The following is a 26,200-nucleotide window of genomic DNA, read 5'->3' on the forward strand; positions in this document are numbered from 1 at the left end:
TGACACGGTTTATGCCTCATAATAATCAATCTAGATGTCTAGGATAGAAGGACACTTGTCATATATTGTGAGGAGTCACAATTAGTAGTCACAAGGTGATGTCGGATCTCGACATTCTTGTAACTTTGGTAGTAATGATGTATTGCTAGATACCGCTCATTACTTATGCTCCTAAATGGGATTAGGGCATTGCCAACGTTACAAGAACCTATAGGTCACACACTTAGGACAATTAGATGGAGATTAGGTTCATATGATGAACCAAGAGGATTAGATTCATTTTATGAATCAAATTGGATTAAGAGTAATCCTAATTGGGCTAACTTGAGTTCGACCCAAGTTGATTCATGTGTTCAATGAGTCTAATTTAGATTTTGACTCATTGAATCAATTTAATTAAATGAATTAGATTCATTATATTATGTTGGCTTGAATCAAATGGTTAGATTAGATCAACTATGGAAGAGATTGGGTCAAGTTTGACTTGACTTAAGAAGAAAGACAAAAGGATAATTTTGACTTGACTTTTTGCCACCTCATTGGTGAGTTGGCATTAGGTAGACCAATGATGATGTTCCACATCATCATGATGTGCCACCTCATGGGAGTTACTAGTGAGTGTCACCTCATTGAGGTTACATTCTCTCCTTGATGACAACTTAATGCATTAATGAGGGGAGTTACAATAGAGAGTGGCCGGCCACTTTTGATTGAATGAGAAATTCAATTTGCTCAATTCAAGTGATTACTCCTTCTTCTTCCTCAAGCTCTCCCTCTCCCTCTCCTCCTTGCTTGGCCGAATCTTACCAAGGTGCTAGCACACCTTTGTGTGAGGTTTTCTCCACCTACGTGTCCGTGTGGATACTTCTAGAGGACCAACGCTTGACGGTCTAGAGATCCGGCAATTCCTTGGACGAGCGGAAACGCGAAAGGGCACGCTTCAAGGTATACTTCTTAACACATAGATCTAGGAGTAGATCTAGAAGGTTTTGAAACTCGTACTTGTATTGTCTTCGAATTTTTCCTTGCACGGATCTACGACTTTGGGTGATTTGGGGTTTCCGCGACGCGAAAAGCGGTTTTCGTGGCCCGAAAAACCCAACAGCATCCTGGTTCCACTAAGATGTACCAAGATGTGAAGGAACGCTTCTAGTGGTCTAGAATGAAAAGAGATATTGCAAGATATGTCAGTACCTGCCTGATATGTCAACGAGTTAAAGCAGAACATCAGAGACCGGGCGGAATTCTTCAGCCTATCCAGATCCCAGAGTGGAAGTGGAAGGATATATCTATGGACTTCATAGTAGGACTACCTAGAACCACAAATGGTTACGATTCTATCTGGGTAATAGTGGGCAGATTGACCAAGTCTGCTTATTTTCTAGCTATTAGAATATCTAATCTATTGAATAGCTAGAGGAAATGTATGTTAAAGAGGTTATCAGACTACATGGAGTTACCAAAATCATAAATTTTGATAGAGATGGTCGCTTTACTTCACACTTCTGGAGTGTGTTCAAAGAGCTCTTGGCACTAAGCTGTGGTTTAGCACTGCATTTCATCCTCAAACTAACGGGCAAACAGAACGAGTAAATCATGTTCTGGAGGATATGCTACAGGCTTGTGCCTTAGATTTGAAAGGGAGTTGGTGCTGATACCTATACTTAGCAGAATTTGCATATAATAATAGCTATCAAGCTACTATCAGCATGTCACCCTACAAGGCTCTATATGGGAGGAGATGTAGATCTCCTATCTGTTGGTATGAAGGTGGTGAAAAGAAAGAAATGAGACTCCAGATAGATCATATCAAGGAAACCACCAAAGCCATTCAGAACATTCGCCAGAGAATAGAAACTACTCAGAGTCGGCAGAAGAGCTATGCGGATGTGCGTCGTAGACTGCTAGAATTTGAGGTTGGGGACTCAGTGTTCCTCAAAGTAGCTCTTATAAAAGGAGTGATGAGGTTTAGAAAGAAAGGAAAGTTGAGTCCACGTTATGTGGAGCGATACCTAGTCACTAGAAGGGTTGGCAAGGTAGCTTATGAGCTAGAACTACCTCAGGAAATGTCAGCCATCCATAATGTATTCCATGTCTCAATACTGAAGAAGCAGGTTCCTGATGTAAACCAAGTGATTGAGTCACAGACGGCACAAGTTCAAGACGATCTCAGTCATGAAAGTTGACCTATTCAGATAATAGATCGAGAAATTAAGAAGCTGAGGAACAAAGAGATACCATTAGTAAAAGTGTTGTGGCAAAGTCAACAGTATGAAGAGGCAACATGGGAACATGAGGATGATATGAGACAGAAGTATCCACAATTGTTCCAAGTTCGAGGATGAACTTTTTTATAAGGTATGGGGGATTGTAACACCCGTAAATTTCCTCTCCTCCAAAAGAGCAAAAAGAAATAGAAGAAGAGAAAAGAAATAAAAATATATACATAAATGACCCGGGCTAGGATTTGAACCCTAGACCATTGATCTAAGATTGGTTTAAGTAGTCATTAGGGTGGTGGTAAAGTATCACATTGAAAATAGGAAACTATTCATTATATTTAGATTATGTGTGCAGAGATGCTTCAACTTCCACTTAGTATAAAAGGGAATGGAAGAGACCAAAACCTAACTTTTCATTTTCCTCTTCTCCTCTCTAGACGAAATTCCCTCTTCCCCTATGTTTTTAGTTTTTGGCCAAGAACCTTAGGGTTCTAAGTTTCTAAGTTCTTCAAGATGAGAATCTAAGAGGAGAGTTTTCACAAGGATTAGTATGCGCGTGAAGAGTGACTTTGAGATTAAGGCATACAAGAGAGGATTGTCTTTCCTACACCGTATAATAGTAAGATATAGCGAAAGGATGTAAGTACTACTCACCTATAGTATGAGTTGCTTCGATGATGCAAGTTGTGATATGTTTTATGCATGTTAAAGAAGATACATGTTGTGATATGTTTATGCATGTTAAAGAAGATACATGTTATGATTGTAAGAGACCCTCTAAAGTTTTGAGATTAAGAGCATGTTTGGAGTATCTTGAATTGCTGCTCATTTAGTTTTGGGGCTAAGAAGCATATTCAAGTGCCCTAAAGTGCTTCCCTATAAGTGTGGGGGATTAAGCACACAAAAGGTGCTTGTTTAAATGACAAGTAAGTGCGAGTATAAGAAAGTAATTTTTAAAAGAAAGTATTTTACTTTAAAGTGGCATGTACTGGACACAAGGTCCATGGGTGGGCTCCTAGATCGCCCCTAGGCCCTAGATCACCTAGTAGTACTTTAATAGGTTCGGGATTAGCTACCTCGGATCATATTAAGGGTGTGCATAAAGTGGTACAATGTCGAGCCCAAGTAAGTTTATTATTATTTTCACTAGTTATGTAATATAAAGTTTTCAAAATTCGTTGTTTGTCTTAGTGGAAGCCTTCCTAAGTTTGAGAACTTGAGGTATAAAGTGTAGCATTGATGAACTCTATAGTATGGCAAGACTTATATTTTCATTACATGTTTACATTACTAGCATGATTTTAAGTTGATGTTATACATGATAATCCTATTTAAAAATGCATGTCATGTACATATTTCCGAATTATGCATTTTACCGTGAATTACAGTCAAGTGCAAGTTTTGTGTTTTCCCCAAGCAGTTTTGAAAAGCATGTTCCCTTTTTAATGCTTGTTTTATGAGTAGATGGTACTTACTAAGCATTCGCTTATAGATTTACATTTCTTATACTGCAGATAAAGGTAAAGGAAAGCTTGAGTAAGAGGAGGCAGTAGGAGCGGTGTTCTGTGTGTGTGTGTGACGGAACAGTGGAAGAAGATCTTGGAACTTGCTAATTCATGGAATGTGTTAAATCTAGGTGCTAATGTATTTTCTTATCCCCGCTCTACAAAAAAATACTACCAAGAGTTGTTTATGATGAATTTATCAGTTGGAAGTAATTAGAGTGACAAAGAGGGAAGATCTAGGGTCTCCCTAAAGGGGAGAACTCCTCTTCAAGCAATGGAAGAGAACACTAACACAAGGATAAGTACAAAGGGGAGAACAACCCCTTTTATAGAGCAGGGTGTGACCCCCACACGACCCGTGACACGGTCGTGTGGATTCACACGGCCTTGGACCCCTTCCTCTCGGCCAAGGTGACATGGTCGTGTGACCTTCATACGGACGTGCCCTGCACCAGCAGGGAATGCCTTACACGGTCGTGTGGCACACACAGCCGTGCCAAATTTCAGCCTCGGCAAGGCTACATGGTCGGTCATCACCACACGACCATGTCAAGTTCCTTCTCGAGTAAGGTTACACGGTCTGTCATCACCACACGGCCATATCATGTTCCTTCTCGGGTAAGGCTACACGGTCAGTCATCACCACACGGCCTTGCCTTGCTCCTTCACGGGTAGGGCTACATGGTCAGTCAGGGCCATATGGCCCAGACTCTCTAGAAGCTCTAGACTCCCTCCTAGCTCCGCTTTGCTCCAAATCACGTCCTATCAGTCAAAACAAGTTCAGAGTAGATCTCTGAATTGAGCATTAGATAAAAAAAAATTAGAATTGAAAGAGTAACGTTTGCCCTATAAGGGAAGGATAGAAGGGCGGGTGTTAAATAAAAAATTAAGCTTTTAGAATTAAATGGCCCAAACTGAAGGATACAACACCGCTCTCTTCAATAGGGATGACTTCCCTTATTGGAAGAAGAAGATTGGAAGTGTACCTAAAGATCGACATTGACCAATGGTTCAACATCCGAAGAGGATATATGGCCCCGATCGATAACACAAGAATTCCACTTAACCTGGAAAAGTGGAATATGGAAATGAAGAAGAAAGCACAAGTCATCTCAAAGGCAATGAACACAATCTAGTGCGGGCTTACAAAGGAAGAACTGAATTGTGTCGGCCCATACGAGAATGCAAAAGAGTTATGGAACAAACTCATCAAACTACATGAAGGAACAAATGATGCTAAGGTAACAAAACATGACCTTCTCTTAAATAGTTTATTTAATATAAAAATACAGGATGGAGAGACGGTAAGTTAACAACATGCAAGGATCAAAGACATCCTCAATTGGCTTTACCTGGTCGACCACCAGTTAGAAAATAGAGAAAATAATAAGATATGCTCTTAATTCTTTTACTCGAAATTCACTGTGGACATCTATAGTGGATTCTCATAAAGTTTTGAAGAATTTAAATAAATTAAAATTAGATGAGTTATTCTATGAGTTAGAATTAAATGAACAGACTAACTTCCAAAAGGTCGAGAAAGGTGTGTCTTTTTTTGCAGGTTTATCTAAGGAAATGAAGACTAGAACTTGTGCTAAGCCTGAGTCAAAAGATGAATCTGATTCAGAAATAGATGAAGAAGAATAACTAGTGAACATGGTCAAAAAAATATTCACTAGAAGAACTTCACAAAGGACTTACAAAAATTGATCAAATCAACATCCAACGACATAAATGTGAAGATTACCTACTTCAGATGTAACAAGAAGATGAAGAGGAAGAAGGCACTCCAAGGCACCTAGGACGATTCTCCTCAGAATAATTGGACACCAAAGATCGAAAGCAAGCAAGCAACCTCGCGCTCATGGCAACCGAACCTGAATTGAAAAATGATTCAAATCAAGAGGATGAGTTTGAATATGAATCAACACATGAGTCCATACTCATTTATGAAGGTTCTAATGAGGTGCAAACTATTTTAACTATAAAGTTTTTTAAAATTATTGCATGTCTTATCAAGAAATTAATTTAATCAGAAAAACAAAATGTCACACTTCTTAAGGAAAATCAACACCTTAAGGAACAATATAATTCCCAAACAGAAAATACTAACTTAACTCAAGTCGAAAGACTTAAGAAAGAAAACTCTAACTTAAAAATTGAAGTAACCATTCTAAAAGAATTATTAAAAAAATTCAAAATTAGATCCAAATACCTAGATATGTTACTTGGATCTCAATGAGTTGTGTACAATAAATCTGGACTTGGATATAAGTCCAACTCACCAAATAAAACTTTTATTTCACTAATCAATCAAAATAAAAATTAAACTAAAGACTGGGTTTCCAAAGCTTGTCTAACTAAGAAAGTAGGACTTAATAAAATTTATATACCTACAAATGAAATTCACTATATAAAGCAAGATAAATCCTTAAATAAATCTAATAAACCAAATTTAAATTCGAGCTACAAGTCCAGCTCAACAAAAAGGTTTAAATCCCATGAACAAAGCTATAATCAGGTATATTTTAACTACAAAACAAATCAAAATAAAGCTAAACAAAAACATAACACAAGACATAAGTTCTATGATTCAGGGGGAACTCTAAATTAGTTGGCACCTCAAGAACATAGTCTACCCATCTGGGTATTTAGACTATAAAGAAAATTTGATTCTTGCTAGCCATAGTACTAGGGGTGAGACAAGATGATAGTACGTTAGGAAAACTTGGTCTAGGGAGTCAAGTGGTGTAAGACGTACCCTTCATGGTCTATTTAACTAAGTAGAACTAACCGAAGCTACCTCATCATATCCTAGACTAGTTAGACTAGGGTATCTTAGAAAGTTAATTAAATGGATAATTTCATTAAAAGGCATTGTCTTTGAAAGTAGTCGTTGCTCCGATAATCAAGAAGACCTCTATGCTTTGCCAATGCATGGAAGTCAATTTCTGAAATGTATATTTAATTAACTAACGGATAAATCTGAATCTAATACAAAGTCAAATTATCTACAAAACTTAACTAACACATCTCATAAAATTATAAGATTTTCATAATTAAATATATAGATCAGGTGGGATGAAAAATGATCAACCAAATTTTCAATCCATTTAATTAATTTAACTTTCAAATTCCATAAATTTTCAATTAATTAATCATTGAATTATAAACTTTAAATAAATCTAATTTAAAAATTAATTAAAATAAATTAAAATAAAACCTTTTTAAAAAAAATTAAACATTTTTTGTAACGCCCACCCTTCTACTAACCTTAACTTACAGGACAAACGTTACGCTTTTCTTGTTCTGTCTAAATTTCGGCACTCTTACTTATTATATGTTGCTCGATCCATAGATCTATTCCAACTTATTATGACTGGTAGGACATGACTTGCGGCCAAGCAGAGCCGAAAGGGAGTGTAAGCTTCTAACGGGTCTAGGTCGAGTGGTCCCTGACAGGTAGTGTACTCCTGGCTGGCGCAGGGCACGGTCGTGTAAGGGTCACACAACCATGACTCTTAGTAGAGGAAAAGTGAGGCGCGACCGCGATAACTCACACGACCGTGTCACTTTGACGGAGAGGAAAAGAGACACGGTCATTTGAATCCACACGGCCGTGTAGCTTTGACCGAGAGGAAGAGGTGCACGGCAGTGTGATTCCACACGGCCGTGTCACCTTAGCCGAGGGGAAGAGGTGCACGGTCATGTGATTCCACACGGTCGTGTCACCTTGGCTGAGGGGAAGAGATGCACAGCCGTGTGATTCCACACGGCCATGTCACCTTGGCCGAGAGAAGGTAGTGGAAGGTCGTGTGAACTCGCACGGCCGTGCCACGGGTCGTGCGAAGGTCACACCCTGCTCTACCAAAAGAGCTTATTCTCCCCTTTTTCACCTATCCTTGCCACTCTAATTTCTGGCAACCCAATAAATTCATTCTAAACAATTAGTGAGAGTATTTTATGTAAAATGGAGAGAAGAAAATACTAAAGTTCTAATATGTTCCACACAATTACAAGTTCTCCGATCTCCTTCCATTGTTCTATCACACATAAGCACACAAACACTGCCCCTACTACCTCCTCCTACTCAAGCTTTCCTTTCCTTTATCTGCAGTATAAGAAAATGCAAATCTAAAAGCGGATGCTTAGTAAGTACCATCTACTCACAAAACGATACATTAAAAGAGGACATGCTTTTCAAAACTGCTCAAGGAAAATACAACAATGGAAACATGCTTTTAAAACTACTTAGGGAAAACACAAACATGCACTTGATAGTAACTCATACTAAAACCATACTTCAGAAATATGTACATGACATGCATTTTTAAACCAGTTTATCATGCAAACCATCAACATAAAAACCATGCTAATAATGTAAGGAGCATAGGGTTCTTGGCATATTATAGAGTTCATCAATGCTACACAATATAACTCAACTTCTCAACTTAGGAAACTTCCACTAAGATAAACCATGAAGTTTGAAAACATTATATTACATAATTAGTGAAAATAATAATCACTTGCTTGGGCCCGACATTGTACCACTTTGTGCGCATCCTTAATAAGATCCTTGGTAGCTAATCCCGAACCTATCAAGGTACTACTAGGCGGTCTAGGATCCTAGGGGTTGTAACGACCACCCTTCTTACTACTACTATACTCTAGGATGACTGTTACTTAACTACTAACTCTACTTAACCGGTATGATTAAAAATCACATGGAAACCCTACCGAAAAATTTCGGCAGAGTCTCCCTTGTACCGGTGATCATAAACCAAGATACAAGCATAGTATACATCAGCCACAGGCGGCTGGAACATTTATCAAACAACCACGAGGTTAAATAAGTATCAAACATGCAAATATCTACTTACTAAACTGAACTCATCCTACATGCAATCTAAACAGAATAATCTCAAATGGCATGAACTTAAAATACAACTCAAATGTTTACAATAACTAAAATGCAGAAACTAAAATTAAAACTTCTTTCCTAGTCCCAAGGCTTCCATAGTCCTGGCATCACACATCCTTTGAACACCTCCTTGTCGCCTTCCTTTCTATATCTTTTCCTTTCCTGTATCTGCAGTAAGAGGAAGTGTAATCTATAAGCAAAATTTGCTTAGTAAGCGCTATCTAACTCACAAAAACTCGATATGCATGTGAATATACTGAAAACTAAAACTGAATGCTCAAAAGGAAAACTACTCATGCTCATCTACTAGTAAATAAACAAACATATTGAAGTGCTAAACATGTAAAGCTACTCATGCTCTTCTAATAGCAAAGAACAGTAAACTAATCTAAATAACATGCTAGCATAAAAGAAAACTCAACTTGCTGATTTTAAAACAAAATGAACCTTAATTCATCTGTTCTAAACTTATCCTTTAATACTTTATAGTTATGTAAAACTTGTTTTACTTGTTCAAAAACTTATACTTATAATACTTTAAAATAATAATCAACTTCTCTTGGGCCCGGCAACTGTGCTTTTACTTTTGTAACGACCCGACCCATTCGGCGGCCCATTTGGCGGCCTATTTGGCGACCCTATGGTCGTCGACCGTCGGCCGAGTCGTTACTACTAGGTTATCTAAACCTAGGGACGACTATGGGAGCCCAGCCCAATGTAACACCCCTAGAAAGCCTAGATAAAGTAAGGGCAATGAGAGTACGAATGTAATGAAAAGAAGGTGTAGATAGTCTACGTTGAATGTTACGATGGGAAGGATTTAGATGATTAAAAACTTTATGAAAGAAAGTAAAGTTGAGAATATAAAGTTCTATACATGATTTATAATGCAAGGAATTAATGTAAACAAAAGAAATATGAGATATTATATATGCATGTATGAAATATTTATGCATAATGCATATACATGAATTATTTTGTACAAAAATATGTTAGGAGAAGGATTTGATCCTTGGTTCTCTTGTGGATGCATGCATGTGTTAACCAAGTGTGATAGGAGTGAATATTGTAAGAGGAGAGATGGGAATTATAATTAAAGGAAATAAAGGAGAGAAATTAAGAGAAAGAAAAGAGAGAAACTCAAGAAGCATTTCTCTAGCATATTCTTTCTCATAAAGAGGAGAAGTAAATGAGGAGGATGAATCAAGTCAAGTTTCCTCCCTCACTTTAGTATAAATAGGCATGGAGGGCTTCATCCTCAACTCACTCTCCTCCTCTCCTCCATTTGTGCCGAGCACTCTCCCTCCCTCTTTCCTCTTGTTGCCGAGAGCAACAACTCTCCCCCTTCTTTCTTTCTTTTTGTTGCCGAGCAACACAAGAGGAAGAAGCCTCCTCTTCTTCCTCCTCCTCTCCACCAAAAGACCTAGCCACTTCTTCCTCCATTGGTGCCGAGCAAAGCAAGCAAGGAAGAAATGTCCACAAGCAAGTTCTCAACTCTAGGAAACTTAAGCAAAGAAGGTAAGCTTCCACTCACCTGCGGTACAAGGCTTTCATGTGATTTTCGGATTCTTTTTCTATGCCTTGAAAGAAAGTTTTCCCCTATGTTTTTATACATATATGATGCATGATCAGAGGTGTATGTAACCCTAGAATTTCAATCAAAAATATTGTAAATAGGTTAGGAAAATTATTGTCTAACCAAACTAGTGCAAGGTTCCCTCTATGAAATGTTAAGGACCTTCCTATGGTTTTCTTGCTTGGAAGTTGATTGGAACCAAAAGAACCCCACTCTCATGTTTCGGCCAAGAAAGAATTTAGGGTTAGGAGGACCTTGAATTTAAAATAACTATGCTTATATGACATGATATAAAGTTCTTAAGAGTTGTATACTTGTATGTTGAAAGAAACTCATGAACCTTACTCTTAATATTTTGGCCATGGTAAGGTGATGGTTTAGAGAAGCTTAAACAAAATTCTAATATGCTCAATGACCTCTGTGATATTATGTTATGAAAGATGATTAATGCTCTCATGTTTAACTGGAATGTAGAAAATTAGTTACATGATTTATGACATGTAAGATCACAAGAGTCCTAGCTTGTTTATGATCCAACTTTGTGTATGATGTTCTTAGTAAATCTTGATATGAAATTTACTTAGATTTCCCATGCTTTAGGCCACTTAAAGGAAGTTTATATTCTATGAATTTCGGCCAAGTAAGGTTTAAAGGACCTAGAGGCCTTGGAAATGAAACCTAAGGGGTTAAAAGTACTTCTTATGAAAACTTGATAATGTGTACATGTTTGTATGACCTAAATGAATCATTATGTGTTCGGCCATGAAGGGATAGATGCCCTAGAAACCCTAGAACAAAAATTAAATATGTCTATGCCATGCTGTATGAAAATGATATGATAATAAGTTAGAATGCATGATTGCTTTAGTTACGAAATGATATGCATAATGAAGTTATATTATGAAATATGCCATGATGTGTTATAGCATAGAAAATGCTATACATAATGAAAAGAAATGAAGTTATGTTATGATATGTGATAGCATAGAAAATGCTATACATAATGAAAAGAAATGAAAAGAATAAATGCATGAAAGATTGTTAAGGACATGATATGATAGTTATGCATGATAAGTTATTTTTATGGTTTGTACCAAGGGTGGGCTCCAGCCCCGGGGTCGATGGAGTAAGACTCGGGCCTCGTCAGTAATGAGCCTTTGAGTGCCCTAGGTCGATGGAGTAAGACTCGGGTCTAGTATGTATGCATGGTAGGGCTCAAGACTTGCTACCTTGGACCTACGCAATATGTATGTGGTACAAACCGGGATCCCAAATGATGATGATATTAATTTCAAGTACTATACATAATGAAAAGAAATGAAAAGAATAAATGCATGAAAGATTGTTAAGGACATGATATGATAGTTATGCATGATAAGTTATTTTTATGGTTTGTACCAAGGGTGGGCTCCGTAAACGCCCCGGGGTCGATGGAGTAAGACTCGGGCCTCGTCAGTAATGGGCCTTTGAGTGCCCTAGGTCGATGGAGTAAGACTCGGGCCTAGTATGTATGCATGGTAGGGCTCAAGACTTGCTACCTTGGACCTACGCATTATGTATGTGGTACAAACCGGGATCCCAAATGATGATGATATTAATTTCAAGTACTATTAAGTATAAGTTTTCAAATTTACGATGCATTGCCTACATTCATATGTGCTTGAATTATATGATGATATGATATAATGTCATGTGATATTATGATATGAATATGATGCCCTTGTATGTCTTATGCTTGTGATTTATTTGTTTTATGATATGATATTCATGCTTCTATGAAATGATATGTGAATAAGAAATATGCATGATATGTTTGAATAGAATGATATGTTATGTTATGATTAGTTGAGACGATGATATGTTGATCCATTCTTGATATACGATGATTCTCGGTTTTAGTGAGTAGGAAAGGAACTTACTGAGCCATGAGTGCTCATAGCTTACTTTCCTTGTACCAATGGATAAAGAAGTGGATAGAACGGAGGAGAGGAGGAGCAGATAGTGATGTGTGTGGTGGTGGCTCGGCTAGGACGATTCGGACAAATTAATATTTTTAGTTTTAAGTTCAATATATGCACATTTGAACAAATCAGAATATGTGATATTATGCTTAATAAATTAAATTCTTTAAAATTTTTATTCTTCCGCTGTTATAGTAAAACATGTACGTAAGTAGGATAAGAACGTAGCGCCGCCCTTAGGTAAGAAGGGCGGGCGTTACACCCAAGGACAGAGAGTCTAGTACAGTGCCACTGATAAAAGTAAAATACTTGTTATCTTTTAATATTTCTATATAATGCCTCGGCATTTTCTTTAGCACCTTATGTGCCAAAATCCCTAAAGTCTTGACCTTGGGATCTACTTAAGGCCTTGGCCTTCTTCTTTCTTTTCTTTATCTTTCTTATATTTTTCTTAAACTCTTAAAAGAATATAGGCATGCTACAACAAGATTAAATCAAAGGAAAGAAAATCTGACTTCTATAAGCATGCTATATCAGAGACAAATCAAAAGAAAGCATATCTAACTTCTTCAAACATGCTACAACAGGTTTAATACAAAGGAAAACAATTCTGAAATCATGAAATAAACAACATATATATAACTGCTCAGGAATATGCTCCAAAGGGTTGTTCTAACTCATTACGGCAAGGAAAAATCAAACTAAGGTGCTATACAAAAACTAAATCTGTAGAACGTTAAAATTGCATACTTTAAGAACTAGAACTAAACTATCTATTTATAACACATGCACCCAAACTAAGGCATAAAACTCATGACATGCCAATCTTAATTTGCATACATAAAAACACAATGTACAGTAAATCTGAATGCATTTATACTAGCATAAACATGCACCAAACTAGATCTGAAACTTTATGCACCAAACTAAATTTGAAACTGAATGCCACGGTAGAAAGTCATAAAGAACAGAATGCTCAATGTGTTCAACCCCTACATGCTCCTTCTTTGAGACTCACGACAACTAAACACAAGGACAGTGCAACAATTTGATCGAACACAAATGCCCAAATCTAAACATGTCTGAATCTGATGTACTTGATCATAGAGGCGAAGAAATTCAAACTACATGCTCAAACTTATACAAATCATCCCCTTTCTCTCCTTGGAACACACGGCAGCAAGCACAAAACCCAACTCCCTTAAAAATCAAAATGAGAAGCCAACACGAATCCGAAGCTTCTCTACTATAGGTGAGGAAGCACTTACTTTGGGTTTCTTGGACTTACAGCCGGCGAGAACAATTCTAGGGCTTCGGAGAACTCGAGCTTTTAGTCCCTCCTTGTGCTCACAGCTCCTCCTCGTCGAAAGGATCACAAGGAGATGAAGAAGCCTTTGGATGAGTCGTTGGCCGGCCACCGGAGACGCCCTAAAGCTCGGCTGCGTTTTTCGCCCGAGAGAAAACGCTGTCGCCGAGAGAAAGTGGAGAAAAGAATTTAGGTTTCATGATTAATCCCTAAGTTCTTCCTTTTAATACCCTAAGGTTTCTCTTAACTAGTACTACTTAAATATATTTCGATATAGGTTTAGTTAAGAAAAGTTCGGCTGGTCTGTTGGTGGGCTGCGTTCTGCTTAAGACTCGGCTCGTGGGTTCAAGTCTCTGCTGCAGCCATTTTATTTCCTATTTATTCTCTTTTTCATAACTACTGCTTAAATAGAATTATTCTCCTTCTTTAATAACAAACGATCGCTAGCACACTTGGTCAGCCCGGCTTTAACCAAATCCCAGGTCGCAGCTACGATTCCTCAGCCGCGCACTTTTATTTTCAATTTATTTAAACGTTCCTAAATACTGCTTATATATATTTCATCCTATATATGTTCACAAACAGGTCGCAGACCAGTTGGCTGGTTAGGTTCGGCTAACACTCGGGCTAAGTCCGAGGTCTTGGGTTCAAAACCCCGCTTCAACACTTTCTTTTTCTTCTTTTTTTTTTAAACTTCTTCCTCTTGGTAAAAATATCAAACGAACTCCAAATATTACATAAAAATACTCTAAAAATTTATAAAAATCTCTAGAATATTTTAAAAGCATTTCTAAATATTTTTAAGGATATTTAGAACTCGAAATAGGGAAATTTGGGATGTTACAGGGGTGATCTAGGATCCCACCCATGGACCTTGTGTCTAGTACATGCCTTTCTAAAGTAAAATACTTTCTTTTAACTATTAATTTCTTGTACTTGCACTTGCTTGGTATTTAACCAAACACCTTATGTGCTCTTAATTCCCTCACACTTATAGGGAAGAACTTTAGGGCACTTGAATATGCTTCTTAGCCAACTAAATGGGAAGCAATTCTAGATTCCCTACACATGCTCTTAATCCCCAAAACTTTAGAGGACATCTTACATAACATGACATGCATCTTTCCTAACATGTCTAAAGCATATCTCAACATGTATCTTCTAAATCATGCATAAAAGACATTACAAAATGTATTTTTGAAGCAACTTATACTGCAGGTAAGTAGTACTTACCTCCTTTCTCTAGATCTTACTGTTATAAGGTGTAGGGAAGACTATCCTCCCTTGTATGCCTTAATCTCTAAATCGCCCTTCACCCGCGTACCAATCCTTGCGAAAACTCTCCTCCTAGAACCTCCACTTGAAGATCTTAGGAGCTTGGAACCTAGGTTTATTGATCTTGGCCAAAAACCAAAAGGCGGAAAAGAGGAGATTCGGCTAGAGAGGGAAAGAAGAGGAAGATTAGGTTTTTAATCTCATCCAACCCCTTTTATACTAAGTGGAGTTGAAGTATCTCTTCACATATAATCTACATATAATGAATTGTTTCATATTGCTCATGTGATGCTTTACCACCACCTAATAGCTACTTAAACCAATCTCAACTAAGAGGTCTCAGGCTCAAATCCTAGCCCGGGCCATTTATGAATATATTTTTATTTCTTCTATCTTCTTCTATTTCTTTTTGTTTTTTTTAGAGGAAAGAAAATTTACGGATGTTACAATCCCCATACCTTATAAAAAGTTCATCCTCGAACTTAGAACAAGTGTGGATACTTCCGTCTCATATCATCCTCGCATTCCCCTGTTGTCTCTTCATACTGTTGACCTTGCCACAACACTTTCACTAACGGTATCTCTTTGTTCCTTAGTTTCTTAACTTCTCGATCTATTATCTGAATAGGTCAACTTTCATAACTGAGGTTCTCTTGAACTTATATCGTTTATGGCTCAATCACTTGATTTGCATAGGGAGCATGTTTCTTCCGCATTGAGACATGGAATACATTATGAATGGTTGGCATTTCCTGAGGTAGTTCCAACTCATAAGCTACCTTGCCAACCCTTCTAGTGATCTGGAATATCCCCACATAACGTGGACTCAACTTTCCTTTCTTTCCAAACCACATCACTCCTTTCATAGGAACTACTTTGAGGAACACTGAATCCCCAACCTCAAATTCTAGTGGTCTACGGCGCACATCCGCATAGCTCTTCTGTCGGCTCTGAGCAGTTTCTATCCTCTGGCGAATATTCTGAATGACTTTGGTGGTATCCTCGATAAGATCAGTCTGGAGTCCCATTTCTTTCTTTCCACCGCCTTCATACCAGCATATAGGAGATCTACATCTCCTCCCATATAGAGTCTCGTAGGGTGTCATTCCGATAGTAGCTTGATAGCTATTATTATATGCGAATTCTGCTAGGCATAGGTATCGACACCAGCTCCCTTTGAATTCTAAGGCACAAGCCCATAGCATATCCTCTAGAACTTGATTTACTTGTTTTGTTTGCCCATCAGTTTGAGGATGAAATGCAGTGCTAAACTGCAGCTTAGTGCCAAGAGCTCTCTGAAAACACTCCTAGAAGTGTGAAGTGAAGCGACCATCTCTATTAGAAATTATGGTTTTGGGAACTCCATGCAATTTGATAACCTCTTTAACATACATTTATGCTAGCTGTTCTATGGAGTAGGATGTTCTGATAGCTAGAAAATGAGCGGATTTCGTCAATCTATCCACTATTACCTAGATAGCAGCGTAACCATTCATGGTTCTGGGTAGTCCTACTATGAAGTCCATAGATATATCCTCCCACTTCCACTCTGGAATCTAGATAGGCTGCAAAACTCCGCCCAGTCTCTGATGTTCTACTTTAACCCGTTGGCATATCAGGAATGCACTGACATATCTTGCAATATCTCTTTTCATTCTAGACCACCAGAAGCATCCCTTTAAATCTTGGTACATCTTAGTGGAGTCAAGATGCATTGCATAGGGTGCTCCATGGGCTTTATCTAAAATTTTCTTTAGTAGCTCTTCTTTATGAGGGGCACAGAGGCAATTACCAAAATATTGTATCCCACGATCTGATACTCGGAACTCCCCATTTTCTCCTTCCTGTATTCCCTGCTTGATCTTCTTAATATTAGGATCTTCCTCTTGCCCTTTCTGTATCTCGTCAAGCAGGGTTAAGACTAGTGTCAAAGTGGAGAGCTACCCGGTAATAATTTCAAGCCCAAAATTTACTATTTCTTTCTGTAGGGGATGGGCCATAGCAGATAAGGACAATAAAGCTGTGCAAGATTTCCTACTTAGTGCATCTGCCACTTTGTTCGCCTTCCCTGGATGGTAGAGAATTTCACAGTCATAGTCTTTGACCAGTTCTATCCATCTCCGTTGTCTCATGTTCAGGTCTTTTTGAGTGAAGAAATACCTCAGACTCTGGTGATCTATGTAAATCTTGCACTGAGCTCCGTATAAGTAATGCCTCCAAATCTTGAGAGCGAAGACTACCGCAGCTAACTCAAGATCATGAGTAGGATAGTTCTTCTCATAATCCTTGAGTTGTCTCGAGGCATAGGCAATGACTTTGTCATTCTGCATCAGTACAGCCCCGAGTCCCAATTTGGAAGTATCACTGTAAATATCGAAGCCTTCGTTAGTCTCTGGAAGAGTCAGGATTGGAGCACTGTTCAATCTCCTTTTCAGTTCAGTGAAACTCTTCTCACAATCCTCTGTCCACTCAAATTTTCGGTTCTTTCTGGTAAGTGTTGTCAGTGGTGAGGCAATCCTTGAGAAGTTCTCTAAAATTTCCTGTAGTAGCCTGCTAACCCAAGAAAACTCCTGATTTCACTGACATTCTTGGGTCTAATCCAGTTACTCACAGCTTCTATTTTTGTCGGGTCTACCATCACCCCATCCTTGGAAATAATGTGACCTAGGAAGGACACTTGATTGAGTCAGAACTCGCACTTGGAAAACTTTGCGTATAGCTGGCTCTGCTGAAGAATCTTTAATACTGTCCTCAGATGTTCAGCATGTTCTTCCTGAGTTCTGGAGTATATAAGGATATCGCCTATGAAGACGATTACGAACTTGTCCAAATATGCTTTGATTACTCTGTTCATCAGATGCATAAAAGTAGCAGGAGCGTTTGTCACTCCAAAAGGCATAACTACAAACTCGTAGTGCCCATACCTCGTTCGAAATGTCGTCTTCGGTACATCATCCGCTTTCACTTTCACTTGATGATATCTAGACCACAAGCCTATCTTGGAAAAAACTGTGGTTCCCTTCAATTGATCAAATAGATCATTAATTCTCAGCAGGGGATACCTATTCTTGATTGTTACTTTATTCAATGCTCGATAGTCCACACACATTCGCATAGACCCATCCTTCTTCTTTACAAACAACACTGGAGCTCCCCATGGTGAGTGATTAGGGCGAATAAAACCCTTTTCAAGAAGCTCCTATAGTTGTCCCTGAAGTTCTTTCAATTCTGCCGGAGCCATCCGGTAGGGTGCCTTTGAGATTGGATGGGTACCAGGGATGAGTTTGATCTCAAATTCGATTTCCCTATCCAGAGCTAAGCCTGGAAACACCTCTGGAAACACTTTTGGGTAGTCACATATGACTCTAACTTCCTCTAGTTTTTGGTCTCTTTCTTACTGGGTATTAACCACATGAGCTAGAAACCCGACACATCCATCGGCTAACATCTTCTGAGCTTTTATGGTTGATAAGAATTTCTGGGTTCTCTTCCTTGAATCTCTGATGAACTCAAACTTAGACTCTGCCTCAGGTTGGAATAGGACTCTTCGCTTACGACACTCGAGGGAAGCACCATACTTGCTCAGAAAGTCCATCCCAAAAATGACATCATAATCCGACATGTTCAGCAATATCAGATCACTGTACAGTTCTCTGTTTGAAATTTTGATAGGTACAGCACGTAGCCAGTGCATAGATGTCATTATCTCTCCCGAGGCTAGTGTCGTTAAGAACTGCCCACTTAGGACATCCAGAGGTATACCTATTCTTTTAGCAAATCTATGGAGACAAATAAATGGGTTGCCCCAATATCAAATAACATAGCTGCATATTGACCAAAAATGCATATCTGACCTGTGACAACAGTAGAGGCATTTGCTATCTCCTCTCTGGTAAGGGAGAAAACTCAAGCATTTGTAGAACTCGGTGGGGCCTCCAGTCTCCCCTGGTTAATTTGAGGACCCTCCAATGTGGCCTACATCTGGTGTAACTGCGCCTGGTTGCCTGCATACTGAACAGGTTGTGCTGGAGGTAGGTTGCTCTTGGTCAGGCAATACTTGGCTATATGTCCCTCTTGACCACACGTATAACAACCACTAGTGCCCTTACGACAGATTCCAAGATGCATCTTTCCGCACGTGGAACACACGACATACTTAGGCTGCTTGCTTACTGATCCTCCTTTCTTATTACTCCACTGCCTTCTCTTGGAGCTCCCCTTCCAGGTTGAACCTTGGCCCTGAGTTTTCTAAGTGCCAGAACTCCCTTGACATTTGTTCTCAATCTGTACTAGCTTCTGCTGCTTGATGTTGTTCAGGTAATGCTCCGTGATCAGGGCACTACTAACCAGCTCTTCTGTAGTCTGTGGTCTATTTATTCCGCCAGCCACATTCAGAGCTATCTCTGGCCTCAACATCTTGAGCATTAGTCTTACCCTCTCTCGTTCAGTGCTGACTAGTTCGAGGCATAGGCGAGCCAGCCTATTGAATTTCTTCACGGCTTCGTCGACTAATAAACTTCCCTGACGAAATTCTGTGAACTCATTGTAGTGTTTGTTCGTGACTCGTATATGAAAGAATTCTTCAAAGAACTCAGTCTCGAAGTCAGACTAGGTCATTTCATTCACTATTCTTTTTACCTTGACCCGTTCCCACCACATTCTTGCATCTCCAGTGAGGCAGAAGGAGGCACACTTTATCTTTTCTACCTCCGGCCAGTCCAGTAGCTCCATTTTGCTCTTTAGGGTTTTGAACCATGCCCGGGCATCCCATGGTTCATTGGTGCTAGAGAAATTCTCTGGGTTCAGTTTCTGCCACTAGATGAGATACGCTTCTTGCCTCACTACCTTTGCTGGTGCTACAGGTGTAACTGATGGAACTTTAACTATAGTAGGTGTCACCATATTGGCTTCCGGTGGGACTACAGGAGGAGCTTGCTGATTAGCAGTGTAACGCCCGCCCCTTTACTACCACTCCTGCCTAATGAGGGTGGGGTTACTTTCTTACCCTTAGACTTAGTAAACTTAGACATTCATACATACATACAGCGGAAGCATATCTATGTTTGTAAGCATAGAGTAACATATTAAACATATGAGTATGAAATAACAAGGTTCAACTTAAATAGTCATAGTATTCATTTCTAACATATGCATACGAAATCATGAAAGACATCAACATAACATAACATTTTATTCATAGGTTCACGTAAGCAGGTCATTTTATTTCCTTAGCCAAGTCACCATCACACATCTCTTGCCCCTTCCTGCTGCTCCTCTAGATTATCCATTCTTTACCTTTATCTGTGGTACAAGGAAAAGTATCTGTAAGCACTCAAGGCTTAGTGAGATCCTTTCCTACTCACAAAAATCAACGTATCATGTAACATCATCATATCATACATTATAGAATAAATGACGCTCATATCATTAGGTAATTAAAACATATCATATTATGGCATGAATCTTAATAATAACATAACGTAAAGTAAAACAACTTATTATCGCATAAATCTTATCATAACATAAGAAATCATCATATCATGGTAATCATATCTCAACATAAGAAGTCATCATATCATCGTATAAATCATATCATAACTTAAGAAATCATCATATCATGGTAATCATATCTCAACATAAGAAGTCATCATATCATGGTATAAATCATATCATAACATAAGAAATCATCATATCATGGTAATCATATCTCAACATAAGAAGTCATCATATCATGGTATAAATCATATCATAACATAAGAAATCATCATATCATGGTAATCATATCTCAACATAAGAAGTCATCATATCATGGTATAAATCATATCATAACATGGAGGTACATCAGAGCATAAGTGAAATCATCATGACATTTCTTTTCATAACATCAAGGCATCAGTTCATAACATATCTGTAAACATTATTTTTCATCATATCGTGAGCATGGATGCAAGATGTCCTTTAAAACATGGGAAATGAAATGTGCAATATGCCTTTCAAAACATGATTTATGTCATATGTGAGATGTCTTGAAACAATATCATATAGTACTTGAAAATAATCTCAACATGAAAGGGGCCCGGCTTAGTACCACATACATACATAATGCGCGCATCCTAAGTAGACCCAAGGTAGCTAGTCCTGAACCTACTAGGAAACTAGCCCCGTAGCTCGGCCTAGGGGCACGTAAGGAGCCCACCCTTTACTAGGCCCGTAATTCGACCTAGGGGCGCATAAGGAGCCCACCCTTTTGGTACAAGACATTCAAAGTAAAATACATGTCATATCATATCTCTATATTTTCATAACATATTCATGTCATTCATAGCATATCTTATTTCTGTCATTCATAGCATATCAAGTTCATGTCATTCATAGCATATCATGTTCATGTCATTCATAGCATATCATGTTCATAACATTCATAGCATATTACATTCATGTCATTCATAGCATATCATGTTCATGTCATTCATGTCATTTATAAGGTATGCATAAATGGGCACATAGCCATGCATACTTGGGCACATAGCCATCATACTCGTCTTTGGGCACATAGCCACCATATTTGGGAACATAGCCAGCATATTTGGGCACATAGCCATTTTAGGTATCATTCTCATGCATGGTTCATAAGCATATGTAAACGAGCAACATAATATATCATGGAAGGAAAAAAGAAACATAATCATGCATGGATCACAAGTTAATTTTTCCTAATTCATATCATGGCAAGGGAAGTACATATTAAGTCATAACTTAGTCTAATTTCTCAACCCACTAAGGGTGGCCGAAACATGCATAGGCTCATTTAGGTTTCATGAAATCATACAAGCATATGAACCCACATTCATTTCTATAACATTGAACATAAGGAACATCATAAGCATATTTGATTTAGGTTCTATGCTTCCTAGGTTTTTAAATCCATCTTGGCCGAAACAAACATGGTCCAAAACTTGGTTACAATAGCATGTAAATATGTTAATCTTAATCAATTTCCATGAATTTATCATAGGAATTCACATGAGCATATTAGGTTAAAGTTCAAGCTCCCTAAGTTCACCAAGTGTAAGTGGCCGAATGCTACCAAAAGCATAGATTCTAAGCATATGAGTACCCTATAAATTTCATAGCATATCATAGAGAAAAACATAACATATTAGGGTTGAATTTAGGCTTGCCTAAGCCCTACTTTTCATAGTGGCCGAATGTTCAACATGTGTAAACATAACCCTAAGCAACATGAAATCTCAAGTGCATTATGTTATCTTCATATCTTCTCATAGGGTAAAACATAAGCAAGCTAGATTTGAGGTTGAGCCTTATTAAGGTATTTAATCCCTTCATGGCCGAAACCTTGTGATAGGGTCCTACTAGTTCTAAGCACATACAAGTATAAACCTCAAGAGAACATTCACAACATATTATGGAAAACTTCATACTTGATACCTCTTCTAGAATTTACAAGCATGCGAGTACCTTATGAATTTCATAGCATATCATAGGGAGGAACATAAATATGTTAGAGTTGAATTTAGACTTGCCTAAACCCTACATTTCATGGTGGCCGAATGTTCAACATGTGAAAACTTAACTCTAAGCAACATGAATCTCAAGGGCTTTATGTTATTTTTCATATCTTTTCATAAGGTAAAACATAGCAAGCTAAATTTGAGGTTGAGCCTCCTTAAGATATTAAATCCCTTCATGACCGAAACCTTAAAGTAGGGTCCTACTAGTTCTAAGCAACATACAAGTAAAAACATCAAGGAAAATATCCATATAATATCATAGAAGAGATCATAGACATGTTAGTTTTTAAATTGAGCTTCCCTAGGTTTTAAGCCTCTTCATGGCTGAACCCTAAGGTAGAGTATTACCTAACTCGAAGCCTTATACAAGAATGAAATATCAAGGTCATATTCATAACATATCATGAAGAAAACTTAAACATATTGGTTTTGGTTTTAAACTTCCATAAACTTTACAAGTATCCTAACCAAAATTTCTAAAGGAAACTCTAGGTTATAAATTCATATAAACCCAAACCAAAAATCATATAACCACTTGTACCACAGGCGAGGGGATACTCACATCCTCTTGCTTGGTCTTTTTCTAAGAGAAGGTACCCTTTGTGAAAAGAATGAAGAGAGCTTCTCCTCCTAGTGCTCCTTTTTGTTTCTCCTGCTTGTGAGAGGTAGATCTTGAGGGTTCCTTCTTGTGGTTTGGTTTCCTTAGGTAGAAAACCTTAGTTGGATTTTCTGGAAAGAAGAGAGGATGCTCTAGGTCACGGCAAGGTGAGGGAAGGGAAGAAAAAATGAAGTCCCTTCTTGATTTTCCCTCTTATGCTAGGTGGAAGTAAGAAGCAAAAAGAGGCTTTGCTTTCCCCTCTTCTTAACTCATCTTTTATTCTCTTAATGATGAAGAAATGTCTTCATTCATCCCCCTACTTCCTCTCCTCTCCTTCTCTCTTGTCATCCATGAAAATGAAAAAGAAGGAGAAGAAGACAATTGTCTTTTTTTCTTGTTTTCTTCTTAATCAAGAGAAGGAGGAAGAAGGCTACTTGATGTTTTCTTGCTTCCTTCTCTTAATCATGGTTTTATCTTTATCTATAATATCCATTCTCTATTTAACAATAATTCATGATGGTCTAGTGGTAATTCCAAAATCCTTAGCTTAAGAAGGTTCAAGGTTCAATCCTTGACCAATTCTTTTTATATACATATATATTTTTTTCCATCTTATCTTCTTTTATTCTTAAGAGAAAATCTTCACATACTTAGCTTAAGAAGTTCGTGGGTGTTAAGCAGTATCCCATACCTCATGATAGTTCATACTTGACTTTATAATAGCTACATAAGGTGGCAGTAGACTTCCACTGGTTGAGATTCATTAACTCTCGGCTATCAAACTGATCGTCCTCTAGCCATTCTACATATCATAAGCCAAACCAGTGAGACATATGTCAGCCCATTCTCATTCCTACTTGCTACCATCACTACTTTCATATATAAACATGCTAAATCTTAACAAGCATTCTTAATAATCATAACTGAACTAGATGCATAAAAGTTATGAAAACGGTAATTTCTTACTTGGAGGCTGCAGGATCAATGCTTGAGGTGTGTGATGGAAGGATGGAACTCGCTCTGATACTAAACTGTAACACCCGCCCTTCTACTAACCTTAACTTACAGGACAAACATTATGCTTTTCTCGTTCTGTCTAAATTTCGGCATTCTTACCTATTATATGCTGCTCGGTCGATAGATTTATTCTAACTTGTTATGACTGATAGGACATGACTTGCGGCAAAGCAGAGTCGAAAGGGAGTCTAAAGCTTCTAACGGGTCTGGGCCTAGTGGCCCTGACAGGTAGTGTACTCCCGGCTGGAGCAGGGCATCGTTGTGTAAGGGTCACACGGTCATGACCCTTAGCAGAGGAAAAGAGGGGCACAGTCGTGTGAACTCACACGACTGTGTCACTTTGGCCGAGAGGAAAAGAGACACGGCCGTGTGAATCCACACGGTCGTGTAGCTTTGACCGAGAGGAAGAGGTGCACGGTCGTGTGATTCCACACGGTCGTGTCACCTTAGCCGAGGGGAAGAGGTGCACGGTCTTGTGATTCCACATGGCCGTGTCACCTTGGCCGAGGGGAAGAGATGCACGGCCGTGTGATTCAACACTGTCGTGTCACCTTGGCCGAGAGGAGGCAGTGGAAGGTCGTGTGAACCGCACGGCCGTTCCACGGGTCATGTGAAGGTCACTGGTGTCAACCTTTTTACATATCACAAGGCACCCCAAATTTATAAAGATTGGAAACTCACAATAACTAAAAATATCACGTGCAGTAAGGAGTCCCAAGTCATATTTTCCCAAGGATAACTAGTGTAAAGTATTTGCAAATCCTAGAATTGGTTCCAATCAAAATCTAATTCTAACTTGAATACATCTGGGTTACAAAAGTGCTCAAGAACAATCAAAAATAAGATCTAAGAAGGTTATTTCTCATCAAAACATGATTAAACTTCACCTCATCAAGTAAACAACAATTAAATCGGATTCTTATATAACATTGTATCAAATGCATCAATTAAACTACCTTTCATTTAAGTTCACAAAAATAAAGCTTTCAAGCATTCATCCTTCACATTCTCAGTAACCATGACCCACACTCAAGTTCTCATTGAAATTACAAGAACCAAAAATACATTCCATCCTCTATCACAAACAATTTCAACATTCAACTCATTAACCAAGACTCAAATTAAAAACCTCAATCAAGAATATTACAAGAGGTAAATAATGAGAAAGTTAAGTGATTTATTCCACATTTAAACTCAATCACTGTCACAATGAATTCAAACATAGTACCAAAAATTTCCTAAATTAAAGACTCAAAACTAAACTCCAATTATGAAACTTCAATCTAGATCAGATGAGAGAAATTAAGAAGTTAACTAACATGTTGGAATTGTAGAATTCTTAAGGAAACATAGTTGCAGTAAGAAATCAGAACAGGATTACAAAAAAGTAAACTCAAATTAAACAAAATCTGAAGTAAGAAATACAGAACAAAGATTAAAATGCAATCTAAAATATCAGATCTTTAGATTTGAGCAAGTGATGATCAATTCAAAGACAAAGATTAAGAAATCAAAAACCCTAAACATTCTACAAACCAAATCCGGATCCGATCCTCTTCATTCTACAGAAAAATAGAGTCACCTCTGAGAACGCCCTTCGGGTAACCATTGGCGATGAATCAAGCTTCCAACTAGTGCAACCTTTTAATCACAGCCTCTAGGAAACGGCCTTCGGGCTCACGAATCTGTTGGCACTCACATCGCATGAAGATTAGTAGCTCTCTTCTAGAATTTGCTTCATCCGATCAACTGATCAGATTGGTTCAAATGCAGTAGATGAAGCTAAGTCGGATTGAAATTGGATGCTTCTGGGAAACGCCCTTCGAGCTCCGTTGGCTAATGGAGATCGCAGATCTTGGGGAAACGCCCTTTGCCTGGATCATGGACAAGAATCAAAATCGTACTTACGGACTGGGGAAACGCCCTCCGCCGTGATCTGACCTTGGACGATGAACGCCGGCAGCTCAATGATCGTCGGTGATGAAGAAGGTAAGCTCTCCGATCTGAAGGTGGAATGGGAACTCGTCCGTCGCTGCGAAGAAGAAGAAGCTATTGTAGAAGAAATCACGAAGCCGAGCTCGAATCACTGTAGCTTCTCGCGAGGCTTTTAAATACTCCTCAAATATGATCTAACGGTCCAGAACAATTCAGGGCTCGTTCAACGGCTGGATTGTCTCGGATCTAGATCAAAATTCTTGGAGCTTCATCAACGGATGTGATCTGCTCCTCATTAGGTCGAATGGTCCAAATCTTCAATGGATGGTGTAGATCTCTCCGATCTTCAATG

This window comes from Zingiber officinale, chromosome 2B, assembly GCF_018446385.1.
Source record: "Zingiber officinale cultivar Zhangliang chromosome 2B, Zo_v1.1, whole genome shotgun sequence".
NCBI lineage: Eukaryota > Viridiplantae > Streptophyta > Magnoliopsida > Zingiberales > Zingiberaceae > Zingiber > Zingiber officinale.